Source organism: Pyxicephalus adspersus, chromosome 11, assembly GCF_032062135.1.
Source record: "Pyxicephalus adspersus chromosome 11, UCB_Pads_2.0, whole genome shotgun sequence".
Lineage (NCBI taxonomy): Eukaryota > Metazoa > Chordata > Amphibia > Anura > Pyxicephalidae > Pyxicephalus > Pyxicephalus adspersus.
The window spans coordinates 11,787,105-11,802,406 of NC_092868.1; the positions used below are offsets into that span (position 1 = coordinate 11,787,105).

General features: G+C 36.6%; 1 protein-coding gene and 1 long non-coding RNA gene across 2 annotated transcripts in view; one reads left to right on the forward strand and one right to left on the reverse strand.

Annotated features, from left to right (window-relative positions):
- Positions 1-15,302, reverse strand: part of CACNG6 (calcium voltage-gated channel auxiliary subunit gamma 6) — a 67,170-nt gene that overhangs the window by 37,043 nt on the left and 14,825 nt on the right. The gene's annotated exons all lie outside the window — the stretch shown is intronic.
- LOC140340380 (uncharacterized) overlaps positions 9,938-15,302 on the forward strand; it is a 49,007-nt gene continuing 43,642 nt past the window's right edge. Inside the window, exon 1 of the long non-coding RNA XR_011922639.1 lies at positions 9,938-10,065. This is a non-coding gene — a long non-coding RNA (uncharacterized lncRNA). The remainder of the gene's footprint in view (positions 10,066-15,302) is intronic.

Below are 15,302 nucleotides of genomic sequence, written 5' to 3' on the forward strand. Positions count from 1 at the left end.
AATTAATTTCATCTTTTTGCAAACCAATAGTTCTGTGTAAATTCTAATTTACCTGGGTCATGGAATAGTTTGTAGGATGGTACCATAGCTATACAATACACAGGGTCTCTCCTGCAAGGTCTAATACCTGCAGTCCAAGAAAACTGGTTGGCATTGTACTTCATATTTTTGCTATATATTTATTCTTTTTGCAAAACCATTATTAAGTATTTTTTAGCCAGCTAATGGAATAGTTTGTAGCAGTTAATCACAATTGTAGGACCTAGCCTAGCTGACTCTAATTATCTACTACTATCTATACCCATATCGTCATCTCAGATCACTTTCCCTGGCTGTTGGCATATTCGGAGAACAGTGACATATGAGATTCATAGGAAGGGCAGATGTATCTTTGACATGCAGACTATACTGTGCAAAATGCATTATTTCCTTGTGTTGCATTTTTTCTGAATATTTGTTAAGGAGAATAGTTCATACAATGTAGCTTTAAACACTAGCAAAAAGAAAAATGTTATTTTGCTGCATGACATCCCCCTATCTTCAACATTTTCTTTGCCACTGATGCCTGGAGAAGGGCTTGCTCTCTATATTGAACATAAAATAATTAAAATAAAAATATACTATTAGTGGGTGTTTTATATCATTCTGGTGGGTGGGAAGAGCTGCATGGGAATAAATTATGCAGCTCGTTCATGGGGGGATTATGGAAGTCAGCTGCTTTTAAAGCATTTTCCACTATAGGTTCTCTCCTTTTTCATATACATCAATTTTACAGCATTTTACTCTTAGTAAAAGTCTAGCAGCCCCAGTTCATCTCGCAGCAAACGCAGATTGTGGACTGTAGACGATGATCACAAATAATTGTTTTGCAGGTGTTTGCACCCTCCTAATCATCAAAAGTAGACTAGATATTAAGCTGTGTCTTGAAGAATCCAATTTGGCTTCGAATGGCATGTACTTAATGTGGCAACTTTATAAGAGAGCACTGATAATATATAAAGAAAATAATTTTATAGGATCAGCAATTTTTTAATCACTTAAAAAAATTTTTTATAGCCTTTCCTTTTTCAGGTTAATTGTCACAGGCCTGTAAACCAGATCATCTTGGAACATTGACATTCTTGCAGGAAGTCTTGGCTTCAGGTATTCTACATTCTCAGGTCTGTGAATATCAGCTTCTTTCATCAGCATGCAGCATTTCTTCTCCTCAATTTATTTGACACTACAGGATGTACAAGCCAGTTGGAGAAACCTCAGTGAGTGGCAGGGGGTGCAGGTATCCAACTAATATGGTCAAATACCTACGCTGGTCAGAGAGCAGTGAATCAGTGGCATTGCAAGGCTTGGCACAGGAAAGGTAAGTGTAGATGGTCTTTTCAGGACTGCTAATTTTTAATATATAATTTTTATTCAAATGCTTGCCCCTAGGACATGCTAGGCATGGGTAAATTCTTGCGGTTTGGGATAGCAAAGGTTTAGGAGGACAAGGTGAGGTAAGAAATCCAACACACCCTGACAATATGCCTGCCCACCTTTAAATAGAAAAAAAGCTGGGTTCACAAATTTTTAAAATCGGCGCTTTTAACTTAACTAAAAAATATGTGCAAAACTGCTATACATTCCCAATGAATATTAGTTTAAATAAAACCAAATATTGTAAAACAGCAACATTAATGGAAAGCAATTATGCTTGGATGCCTGCCTATACCTTCCCATCTCCAGCATCTTGAGAACCACAAAACTGACCTTGACTTGACCATCTTTAAGTGTAACTCTCAGTGTTTGTTCTTATTTTGTATATAAGGACTCTGCACAATAAAACATCCCCTGTCCTGTGAGCTGGGTGTAGTTCTCGGTATTTGTTCTTATTCTGTACAATATGTTTTCTCTTGTTCTGTAAGTTGGATGTAATTCCAGAGTGATGTTTATATCTGGTAGTTGGAATTCAGTGACTTTGGGCCAAGTGCATTAACAAAAAAAGCAACCATTAACATTTTAGTAGACGCTAATCAGATAATGAACACTGTGTTTTCCTGAAAGTAAACTAACCAATCTATCTCCTTGTTAGAATATGTAATACAGTTCAAAATATTTATACAAATACTAGATATACAACATCTTTATTTGTAACTATAATAAACAGCTGGATACAGGAATTTAACATTTTCAGGTTTGCTGGATCACCCAGTTTCACTGATGAAAGTTTTTCCTCTCCAGCCTTGGACAGCTTTAATAAATCAGACTCTATGCAAACAAAAGTTAAAAGCAAGCACTTCTACTGCAGAAACAATAGCTGAAGATAAAGGCAAAGGGCTCTATTTATCAAAGCTCTCCAGGACTGGAGAAGATAGACAACCATGGGATAACCTTGATGTTCCAGAAAACCTGGAATGGAATCTAAAAATCATTTGCTATTGGCAAATATTTAGAATCCGTTATCCATTCCAGGTTTGATAGATTACTTAGGTTCTAGTCTACCAGTCTAGGGTCTAGTTCTCCAGTCTTGGAGAATTTATTAAATCATGTCCAATGTAAGACAAGTTCCTGAGTTAGGTGTACGGAGCATTAATTTGCTGCTTAATTAGCAAAAGACAATAAAACATTATTGAGGCTTATATGAGAGCAATAAGGCTACAACACAAGCAAATACATAAAACATATCTAAACATAAATTGTAAATGTACATTTATTGCTATGTAGGGTATACACAGTACATTGCGGTTTTCAATAATTGTTCTCAAGTCTTGATGATCACAGAAGATTAGAACATCCCATAGGGATTTAAGATGAGTTACCAGAAAATTAGGCTCACAAATCCCCCCCCCATTCTAATACTGCATAATTGTTTTGGCACTGCCTTACCCAGATATAGTAATGGCTTGAGCACATCCAAGTGAATACATTATATTTTATAAATAATTCAAATAAAGAGAAAATACACTCTTGGGTATAACTACTTTCTAATTATCCTTACAATGGAGTGGTTATCTTCTTTCATTTTTTTGATAATCTCATAAACTGAAGTTGAATATTTAAAGCAGACCTATCACCATATTTAACATTATATAAAAGGGTGGCTAACAGTTTTATATAATGTAAAGGTATTTTTTTTTATTTTTTCAATTTTTTTTAACCCATACCCTTCCCTGCCGTGGCAGTAAAGACTGAAAGGGGATACTTGCGTCACATATCCCAGGAGGCTGTGGGCTGCTCCTTCCGCTCTTCTGTTCCTTTGGGTTTGGGTATACATCTTTAAGGGATGTCCTATAATGTTCAGTAAGATCAACACTTATTTTTCTTTACACTTTACACTTTCAGTAAGACACATCACCCTATTCCACGTCTGCGCAGGTAATTCAGGTAATGTGGGAAGAATACAGAAGAAGAAAGAAAGAAGATGGAGGTGTTGGAGGAATGGAGAGTGTCAGAAAGAAGAGGGAAGTCGAGTCAGCGCAGGACTTGCTGGACTCGGTTTGTGGACAGAGCAAAGGCTTTTCTTTAGTAAAGGCAAGTGATTTTTTTTTTAAAAAAGTTCTACTTTAAGCATTCAGAGGCAGGGTGGTTATATACTGCCTGATCCTAGCCCAATTTCAGCATCATGGTGTGATACAGGGTAAATAGGATATCTGTTTATTCTTTTTATAGGCTGTAGTCTTCATAGGAAGCTATATAGGTAGTATACTAGATTGTAAGCTCTTCAGGGCAGGGCCCTCTCCTCCTGTGTCACTGTCTGTATTCGTCTATCATTTGCAACCCCTATTTAATGTACAGCGCTGCGTAATATGTTGGCATTATATAAATCCTGTTTATTATTATTATTATTATTATTATTAATAATAATATACTTTCTATACATACCTTGTATATTGCCGACTCTACTTCAAAAGAAATAGTTTACACTGCTCATGCAGATACCATAGACACTAATAAATAAGCCAAAATTGTTTCTTACAGACATCAAAAGCTTAGGTATTTCTTTTTGTACAGACACAAAAAAGTAGCAATATATTGTACTTTTTATTATAAAATCCCTATTTGGCTATTTTTGCGCGGACACCGTTAGTAGAATATTAGACCACTATATTAACAACACCCTGACTATTCTAATGGTATATTAAATTATCACACGTTTTACTGCAGGAGTATATTACATTATTAGTATTATCAAGCTAAAGCTTATCTCTGGGAAATTTAATTCCATTTGAAAAACTTCAAAAGGCCTTGTCATTTTTGTGCAGTACACATGCTCACTTTCCGGTTGGCTCCCTGGCTATCAATAACAGTATATTATATTATGTTTATCTGGATTAGTGCTGTTTATGCTACACACCAAAGCTTTGCTGTTCTTTGCCTATGCGTACAGTGTAAAGAAAGCTGACCCAGGAGACAGTTCAGTATAGATGAGTAGAATTTCTGAATTCAACTTTGCTTAAATTTCTGTGATAAAGCACATTTCCAGAAAACCACACAAATCTTGGCAGATTACATGAGGGTCAAAAGCTAAAATGAAAAAAATCCTTTTTAGAGTTATTCAGCAAAAAAGCCATACTTGGTGTCCATTAGGTTTAACTAGGTGTCTAAAAAAGGAGGGTAAAGAACATGTGCCCTTCTTCCTGTACTAGAGCCACATGCTTTCCTCGGTATTGGGGAGTACCAATGTTGAGGGACAGGGCTTCTTCTCCAAAACAAGTGCCTCAAAACATATGTGAACTATTTGTTTGAAGGGGGACATCTTATAGAATCCGGAGCTCTCACCTACTGTATGCCTATTCTTCATACTATGCCTATTCCTGCTACAACCTGTCATTGAAAGAATCTAATTACCCCTGCTCTGTTCACATTTTACATTTTGAATAGAATTAAAATTTAATAGATTAAGATTGGATAAAAAAACTGTTCATTTATTTTTTTGCCTATACCTTACCTTTGGGAAAATGTTATTTTATTCTCTTTCCCTGATAGGCAACAGGAAGTAAGAATTCCCCTGTTACACAATTGTTACTTGATCAAATGGAAGATTGGAGAGTTTATACTCATCACTTGTTCTAGAGACACCCGTAAATTATGGAGTTTCCAAATGTTTTATGTCTCATAATAATGTTCTCTGGGGCTACATACACATGTGCAAAAATTGTCATTGTAAAAGATTTTTCACAATCTTTCCAACGACAAATGACTGCACGATGCATGAATGAACGCTGTACATATAGCACTGTTCTGCTTTATGTAGAGGGGAGGGGGAGAACGAGGCAGCAGCACCCCCACTGCTATCTCTCCCCTTCACTTGCTTTACGATCATTTGTTGTCCACCATCAGTGGATCCGCTAGGACGGTCTTTCTGACGATGGATGACGAGTGTTGTACACAACCAAGATTCTCGTCCGATATCAGCCGAGCCGATTATCGAATGAGAACCAATGCACGGGTGTACGTAGCCTTACATAGCTGTTGATAGGGCCACTTTATTGAGGAACTAAACACTATTTTCTCTCCTGAAACTCTTGATTGGTCAAGCTTGGATAATGTACTCCATTCAGTCCTAGCAAACTGGGGGGAAGCCGGAATGCACTGGGTATCCTGACAACTAACAATGAGCTGCACATGCCAGATGAAAAGACTAGGGATGAGCGAGAGAAATTTTAAAATTCGATCATGCGGCAAATCGGGCCGTTCTTGCTTACCAAACATGTAAGCGAGAACGACCTGTGTAAATTCAGCCGATCAAATTTTTTGCAACCTGCAAGAGCAATCAGAGGAGGGGAGCTGTCAGCCCTGCAGTATGTGTTCTTGGATAGAGATTCTCTATCCATGAACACAGAGTCCCACGGCTGTGCTCATCTTAAATGAAAGCAGCCGTGGGAATCATCCTGTGATGATTCTCACTGCTGCATTCATGATGAGCACAGCCATGGGACTCACACTAACAGGAGTACCGCGGCTGCATTTATAAATGCAGCCATGAGAATCCTCCTGTGCGCAATCCCCGGGCACTAGAGGTTAAATGAGGAAGTTGGAGGAATTTTTCGCAAGAATGTCAAAGGCATTCTCGCATATCCCTAGAAAAGACCAAGCAGGTAAGAATGCCTATTGCAGAGGGGGCATCATCTGTCCCTTTCTGCAATAAAATCTTGCCTGGTTACAAATATTTAAAAGTGAAACTTTATTACAAAGTACAACACCTAAAGCAGAACCAAATCCAGAGTTTTTCTTTTAATTTGGACAGTTTTATTTGATATCCATCCTCGTTGCAGAGAGGAATTTCAGACATTGCTTCAATTTCAGGGTGCTCTTCCCACTTTTATTTGCAAAAACAACATCAACTCAATGCAAAATCCAGGCTTTTTCCACGAAATCAAAGTAATCCACAGTATGACAAGAAAACAAAAAGGTTTCCCTCCTGGCCCTCCCTGTGGGTCCCACAGAGCTCAACTTTGGGCGACCTTCTCCCAGCTCACAGGCTTCACACAGCCTTTCAGACCTGGTCTCAGGCTGCAACTCCTAGTCTCAAAGGCTGGTAACTTTTTATCAATGTCCAGGTGCTCCAGAGACATTTCCTATTGCTGGCCTGGAAAAAGGGTGGAGTGCCTGGCCCATCCATCCATTCTGTCCAGGACACAGTGGGCCTGGATCTCACATAAAGGGCTGCAAATGTGCAGCAACGTAATTATTTATGGCCCTATCCAGGCCCTGTAAATCCTTTTCCAGGCAAGGGCGAGTTACATGGGCGTAAAAAAACCTCCAAGTTTGACATCATATGTTTATTACTGCTTCATTTACACTATCAAAACGAAAAAATATTGGTTTTCTGATACTAGTCTTAAAATCTCAGCTTAAATGCCACATGAACTATAAAACCTGAACAATCTGCCCTGTAGAAGGAACAGATTTTTTCGGTTTTCAGTGAATAAATATGAAAGCCATATATGGTAATGACTGAATGAATTCTGTTTTATTTGTGTCTCCATGGAAACTATTAAATGTGCAGATACTGTATTGCAAGATTAGTATGTTGGACTATGTGTGTCCCATTACCATGGAGACTAAAATGGAAGAAATCTGGCTCAGGATTCTGAAAAGAAGGGGTAGACTTAGTACGTATTTTTCAGAAGAATGTCAAAGTTTTTTTTTTTTACATTCTGGGTGTTCAATATTTACCTCCAGTTGAACAGAATTGCACTAAGCTTTACTTAACATTTTTTTCTCAATAAAAATAATATAATGACATGGTAAGCAATTTTCAGTATGTTTTGCTTGAGTCATAGTAGCATGTAAAGCCGTTCTTCATTTACGAACTACCACCTCCTCAAAACCACACTGAGAGTCATTGTATGTTTGCAATTGCAACACTTAGAAACTCAAGCGCTTAGCTGTGCCTTGCATTGATTATCTCATCTTTCGCGAGTTAATTTCAGAATCATTGTTGCCAAGGTAACATCAGTGAGCTCTTTATATAGCACCTTAGCAAATGACATCATCTTTACAATTTAATCTGCCTTGCATGTTCGTTTAAGCTTCCAAGAAGCCATGCAAGGAATTGTGTGCTACAAACTGTATCATCTGATGTGAGCCCTTATAATAAGAAATGCGAATATTTCGATGTGTAAAACTCCCTCCCTTCAATTTATGTTGACTTCTTAAGATGCAGTTAGTTGAGCAATAAAATCTTTCAACTGTGAAGGTCAAATGTAAACCAATTTGCATCTAGATTTCATGGCTTTCTAAATTAAATATGAACTTATAATAATATTCTATTTTTAGAAAAAATAAATACAGTATTTACATTTTTAAATATTCAAAAAGTCAACCAAAAGTCAAGTCATCTGGTAGGCTGTCTTGGTAATGATTTGGTTTTAAAGTGTATCTAAAGCCAATTATAAAAATGTCATACATGGCAGGTTACCAGTTAAAGATGTGGTATTTGAATTATATTTCATTTTTATCCTTTATTTTCACCTCTGATCTTTACAATACCATACTTCCTGCCCTAAGGTATTAGCACCATAGTTTATCTGTGAAGGAGCAGAATTGCCATCCTAGAGCAGTATTACAGAACAAGCCTCCCTTTTCTCCATTAAATGGAGAAGTTCTGTAGCCAATTTAGGAAGCAAGGAAATCACTATTAAATGAGAATGACTGTAACACAAAAGCATAAATCCATAGGGAGCTCACCTTCAAATAGCTGTCTGCAAACATTAGATAACCATTGCCCGGGACGATCTTTTTTGTCTTGGACAAAAACATGTGTACAGTGGTCCCCCCATGTCATTCATCCATTTGCCATGGTGGGAATGAGCACTGTGGGTTGTCCCCTCTCCAGAGAACTGAGTGATGCTGTGTGTACGGCACTCGTTCATTCATCTGTCACTGGAAGTCACGGTGTTGTTGGGCAGCACGGTGGATCAGTGGTTAGCACTCTGGCCTTTGCAGCACTTTCCCAGGTTCAAATCTTGGCCAGGACATTATCTGCATGCGGTTTTCAGATTCTCGTCATGTTTGCGTGGGCTTTCTCCTCCATTCCAAAAACATACAGTTAGCTTAATTGGATTCCCCCAAAATGTACATATGATTATGGTAGGAACATTAGATTGTGAGACCCTCTGAGGGACAGCTAGTGAAACACCTATGGACTTTGTAAAGCGCTGTGTAATATGCTGGTGCTTTATAAATACTGTGAAATGTTAATGCCTTGATTCTGATGTATACAGTGGTCCCCTGATATCATTAATCAACTCACTATGGCCAGGAAAGGCCACTGTAACTCCTATGGAGGAGAGCACAGCGGCCCCCTTTGATATTACCAGATGATCATCTTACAAAGTCATCTGATTGAATTTTTTGGCAGTACTTTTGGCTTCTGTCAATTCATATTGTGACGACTTCAAATGATCTTATTCATCATGCTCTCACTATGATTATCCACCTTATTTCAGAAGCTTCATCAGACTGATACAACTTTACATATTAAAGAATTGCAGTAGGCCATATTTCTCAACCGAATCTGTGCACATTTTATTACTAGACTGAGACATGTCTTAATATTATTATTACACAGTATTTATATAGTGCCATCATATTACGCAGCGCTGTACAAAGTCTATAGTCGTGTCACTAACTGTCTCACAATCTAATGTCCCTACCATGGTCAAATGTAATTTATACAGTCTAAGGTCAATTTTTGGGGGAACCCAATTAAACTTCATGTTTTTGGGATGTGGGAGAAAACCCACACAGACACGGGGAGAACCTGCAAACTCCAAGCAGATTGTGTCCTGGCCGAGATTCCAACCTGGGACCTAGCACTGCAAAAGCCAGAGTGCTACCTCTTAACCACCGCAACAAATTGCTTGCCCATCATGCTTTTTACCATGCACTGTATAATATCTGTTGGGGCCATATTCAACTGAAGTCACATAAATAGATATTTAGCGTGTGAACAGAAAACAAAGGTACCTAAATGTTTAACACCATATATAATATATACAGAACAAAAAAGCATAAATCAAGCGTTAGACAGATGTAAGCTCTCTGTTAATAGTATACACATATAATAGTATAATATCACAGTCCCAGGTTTACCTCTTTTATACTGTTATAGCAGTATGGGTCATCATATGAATAGGTACCAATATTTTATTACCCATCTGGTTATCTGGTTGGATACCCCACTCTTCTCTAGCACAACAAGTCCAAACAAATTGAAAGGCACCTCACTGCTTTTTTTGAGGTGCAGATAGAAAAGCGGAATCTTAAAGATCTTTCCAGTGGTTCTGTAAAAAGTATGTTAAAAATTGTTTCTATTGCATTTAGGACACTCACACATTCCTTTCAGCATTTTTCAAATATTTGCTGTGGGGCCCGCACTTCATAATGCCTCTCCTTTCATATTTGTTTGCCATAAATTCTGTTAATTTATTTATGAGAAAGCCACCCACACTCAGGATGAAAGATGGAAGGGTTTTGCAGTTTGCACTGAAAATGCAGAAGTCCACTCAGGAAACTTCTAAAGTGGCTGCTGTGTGACTCCCTAAAGTTCATATGACAAACACTAGAATAGAACCGGTACAGGTAAGGATAAGATCCAACAAGTTTAAATAAAATGTATTTCTGCATAAATTAAAACTGAAAGGTGAAACAACATCAGCCAGTGAGATTTCTTGCTTGGTTGTCCCAATGCAGTATGACTGGCTGCTACTGTGACAGTAACATTACATGACAAAGGATTTCTGGAGCACCATTGACTAGCTAAAAAGAAAGCACAACAAAAAAATATTTGATTTTACGTGCAATTTATGTTGATTGAACCTTAGACATATATGTTGAATATCTTGTTTCAAAACCAACTAAATATAGTTTAATTTATGCTTTCTTTGTATATGTATATATATATATATATATATATATATATATATATATATATTTATATATATACACACACACACACATACAAAGGAACTACATATCAAATATTCTCATGACATATAAAAGCACATAATGTAATTAGAATATTTAATGTACAGCGCTGCGTAATATGTTGGCGCTATATAAATCCTGTTTAATAATAATAATAATAATACAGTTCATTTTTAAACTGTGCAATGTAGTTTCGTAGTAACTAGGAACCTTAATATTATCAGCCAGTGACAATTATCACCATATTTATATAAAACTTTAGTAATATTCTAAAGCCAAAGCTGAACCTTTCCCCTAAACTCATACTGAACAAGGCAAATTGGAGCAACACTAGTCAGAATAACACCCGATTCAATTACTGCTGTAGCAGCTTGTTACAGTGATCGTACAGTGTTTTTTACACTGTTGCAGCACCTGTCACTGAAAATCATATGTTAGTTATGTAATAGGATCACGACAAGAGCTTGAGAAAACCTCTTCAATAAAATAAAATCAGTTTTTAAAAATCACCAGTTCTCATACTTCAACCATGTGTGCCCAAATAGCCAATTGCTAGATGCAATTTATTCTCCAGAAGAAGAGAAATTGGAGGGTAAGGGTCATAGACAATTAAGAAATTTTAAAGAAGAAGTCTGGGCCAAATAATATTTATTAAGCATTTAGAGCTTTGCATTCCATTCATTAATAATCTATTATTTTTCCAAATTTTGCCCATGAGTCCTACAAAGTAGTTAAAAAGGTGTTTCTGTGTGCATCAAAAGCAACCAGAGTCTCATTGCTACCTACTGGAAAATTACTTATGTGATCGACCCCATTGTTCTAGCATTGATCAGGTTGTTACATTGCCTGAAGTGGGCTGGGGCATCAGGTGCTGGTGGGGCTTATATTGCTTCTCCCTGCCTAGCCCCATTTCACATTACTTCCACATGCACTTCCATCACTGTCCATGCCTTTGTTCCTGATTTCTTTTTACTTCTCCCAGTCCACCACTTTTTGTTACCCATCACCAATGCAAATAAAAGTTTGAAAAATAACATACGTCAAGTATAGGGGCTTTTCATGCAACTTAGAGGGCAAAAATAAAATGGCAAAAATTCCTTATATGCTGAATAACATCCTTAAAGGTGTTCTTGTTTTTTATTACATAATAAAATACACAATTCCCCTGATTTTGAATCAAACCCTTATCCAGGCTTACAGCTGGGGAGCTAGAATTATTGGAACAAGTCTGTATCTTATCAGGTCCCATGCCTCCCCTCAGCATTGTAGTGTTGAAGGACAGGGACCTTCTCTGGTCCTCCAACAAATGAATGCGGTAGGTTGTATGGGCTTTAAAATGGATCCAAAAGTCTCCTTTTATAATAAAAACACATTATATACTTACCAATTTTTTTTTAAATCTTTATATATGTCCTTTGACGTAAATCCACTGTACAGCACATCATTCAATGATGCAAATTCACAACCGTCACCATGAGTAATGGTTGACTATACATTACAAATCTCTCGTTGTGATTGTCATAGATTATTTACATCGCTGTTTGCTAGATTTATTTCTTGGAAGAAATGGTAAAGTAAATTTTATTTCTATAACATTATTTCTTTTTATCACAATGCCTTTGTGTTGATTACATTTGACTTAACCCTTTCTGGTAATAGGAAAAGAGTTAATTAGAGGAATTAGCAGCCCTATATTGATAATGATGAATGAGTGAAACAACTCCACAAAATACAGAGTTAGAATTTATCTATACAGATTTACAAATAATTTATTCAAAAGAGTTTTATGTTTCTAAACTCTTGTGGCCTGTGTTGCTTCCCTGTTCTACACCGTGGAATTGGGTTTTGTGTTGTTTGCTACTACATAATAAGTATTACCTAGATCGCATCTGTGTTTACTGGTTACACTCCTACAATATCTTAATAGGTCTCTCCTCTTACTGGACAGATCTCTGAAAACAGATTAACAAGGCAGTTCCTTCAGTGGAACTCGTATCTTGGATTTCATCTTTATTGCTTGTCAAACAGATTAAGAGATAGGATACTGTCACCTTCTGGTTATATATAGGACTAGAACGTTGCTTTGGCCTACTACTGTGCCTCAGCTAGGGTGCACATAATAATTTAACCCAGCTGTTTAAGCCTTTTCCAAAGAAAGGAGAGGAAAGGAAGAAATAATTTGAAATACAAAACATAAACTTTATGTACATATGGCAGAAGTTCCCATCTGGATGCCACATACGTCCCTTTGGCAGCCATTGAAAACCCCTAAAGATGTAGATTGTTTTAATCATCAGTTTACCACTGAAGAAAAATATTCTTTGGACTGTGTTCTCATAATTCATTGGTTTGGTTTCTTTTACATTACTATACTTCTATACTTTTTTCTTACTCTCCAACATTTTCCTCTTTTATGTTTTGTATTTTAATTTATTCTCTTGCTGTGGCACAGGTGGGTTCAGTGTTCTCCCCAGGCTTTTACCCTGGCGCACCACCGGGCACTTTTCAGCACCCACCCGGCTGTTTTGGGTGGTTAATAAAGAGTTAGGTCACAATAGAGGGGCTGCCACACGCCTACAATTTCTTCCCACCTGGCTCCAAAAAATTTCTGATTTGAACACTGTGGGTTTTTGCCTTCACTAATATAGAAGCATTGATTTATAAAGGAGCTGTGATAGTATTTCTTAGTGTCTTAGTTCTTGAGTCATATGTCTCAGTGTCTTATAAAGTATCTCTATTCTATGACTGTCTTCTGAAATAGGTCCCTGGTTTCTAACAACGTCTATAATGTGTTTGCAGTCTGGGACCATTGCCTTCACTATGTCTGCATTCATTGGCCATCTCTTGTTACATATTGGCAGTTTCAGACAGTTTTCTGTAATAATATATGTCATTTAACATTTCACACAGGCCTCTTGTTATGTCAGGAGCAGCAGTTGAGACCCTTTCATAAAGAAGCTGACCACCACAATTGTATGATGTTTAAGACTTCATCATGGATGTAATATTTAGGCATTGTTGGGTGCTGCTAGACTACCTTGAAGACAATTAAAGTTTTTTTTTATCTGCTTACTATTTATGGCACTAGTACTGATCATATATAGCTGGTGATATTGTCCACTGTCTCTATGACTAACATTTTGGCTATTAAAGGATTTGAAGGGTTTAATGAATACGGGCGACTTTGAACAAACTGGTTGCTACAAGTGTCTATTTTGCACATTTTATTGTCATTACTTTATTTTTATACATATATTTGTAACACCTTACAGTAATTGAATATTACTACGAACACATTGTTAACAATAACATGATCTTATAATAGTAATTGCATCATTACCATATTGAATGTTGACTTGAATACTGTAAGACAAATTATTCTGTGTTTTGGCGTTATGGAACTATGGAAGCTATAATTCAGTCAAAAACCACTAAAGCAAGAAGCCAGCTTATTTTATACAAACCAAATATGGGTAGTTCCTATGTCTGTAATGCAGAAACACATAAACCTAGTTTTGAGATGTACCAGGTACATAAAAATGTCGTAAAAGAATTCATAGACCATAATATAAACATATGTTGGGCTTGTGATATAATTGTATAAAAGTTTTACAGAGCTATAAAAAAAGCACTAAACATAAAACATACAGAAAAGCCTAATTATATGTAGAACTATGCATGTAAAAACAGCAATCAATGCAAAGAGATTGCTATTTAGAACATTTTATGTGCTCTGCTAATGCTGTGCTAGCTAGCGTTCATATTAAGCCAAGAAAGACATGAAACTAAAATCAGTATTTTTTAAAATAGTACGTACTTTCTTCTTTTTAAATTCTCCAGAAAACATATTTTTTTTCCTATAGTTTTAATAAAAAACTTGCATAGTTCTATTTAAGAATACAGCAGTAAATAAAAAAAACAGCATATTTGCAGGTAATATACTCATTGCATTTACAGAAGACTCTCAGAAATATTTGTTCTTCAGTGGGAAATGATACTTACTTTGCCATTCCTTTTACTTAAAGTATAGTGAATATCAAATTCGGCACTTCGCTCACTTGATTGGATGTACTAGTAAAAAAACCTGGCAAAGGTGAAGCATCATTTTTAAGATGTGGTGGGGCTCAGTGGAATATATTAGTAGCAATATATATATATATATATATATATATATATATATATTATGTTAAAATGACCCCACAACACAATTTTATGTGTCATTTGTGCTTGATAAAAGAACCCAAAACCCTGAAGAACCAAATTGATCCATTTTTAGTCTTTTTAATATACCAAATGATAAAAAAAAAAACACTTGCTGATCTTGTCAAAAATCTAGAGCTGTCCTGTGTCTTGTACACAGTAGCCTAATCAATTCTCCAAGTTCTCCACTTGGACTACAAAACTTTCCCCTTGCTAAAGAAAGGGTAAGGTATTTTGGGGTTCAACAAAAGACAGCTAGACAGGGCAGACATGATTCCCTGCAATTTTGTTACAAAAAGGCATTGCGTGGTGAGCTCACAACAGGAAATAATGGTTCACTTCTGCAAGTAGTAGTAAAGGTAGTATTGCAAGAAAATTTGGAACATTTTCTATTCTGATAACAAGTTTGCATTTAATATTTTCAGTGCTGAAGTTGCCTAGTTGCCTACTAGAGTTAAAAAGAGATAAATTGGGAACGTGATAGGCAAAGGTAAATATTTCTTAGGGACAAATTAGTTTACAGAAGTAAGAACTGAAAGCAGATTGAGCCAGTTCACATCCAGTAAGTGGCACTGGTGCCTTGCCCCTTCCACTAAAAGCCTGTGCTCCAAAAAAATGAAGATTGTTCATACCCTAGGATAACTACCTATAACTTGTAGGGTCTAATAAGGATCTCACTTGTAACTCCACAG